Consider the following 202-nt stretch of genomic DNA (forward strand, 5'->3'; position numbering starts at 1 on the left):
ACCCCTTCCCCCCTACCCTGCCCCTGCCTGGTCCCGCCCCGCTCGGCCTAGGGGCCGCCCCGATTGGCTGGGCCTGTCCGCTCCCGGCAAAGAGACCCCTGGCGATTGGCCATGGGTCACCTGCTGTAGGGAGGTGAAAGGCTGACGATTGGTTAGGCCAATTTTGGGAGAGGCGGGACCGCCGGCCACCCGCGGGTGGGCA

The 202-nt window shown here is 69.8% G+C and overlaps 1 protein-coding gene across 9 annotated transcripts in view; it reads right to left on the reverse strand.

The window, feature by feature from the left end:
• Positions 1 to 202, reverse strand: part of OSBPL9 (oxysterol binding protein-like 9) — a 124,979-nt gene that overhangs the window by 52,231 nt on the left and 72,546 nt on the right. The gene's annotated exons all lie outside the window — the stretch shown is intronic.

Source organism: Myotis brandtii, unplaced genomic scaffold (genome assembly GCF_000412655.1).
Source record: "Myotis brandtii unplaced genomic scaffold, ASM41265v1 scaffold382, whole genome shotgun sequence".
In the NCBI taxonomy this organism is placed as follows: Eukaryota; Metazoa; Chordata; class Mammalia; order Chiroptera; family Vespertilionidae; genus Myotis; species Myotis brandtii.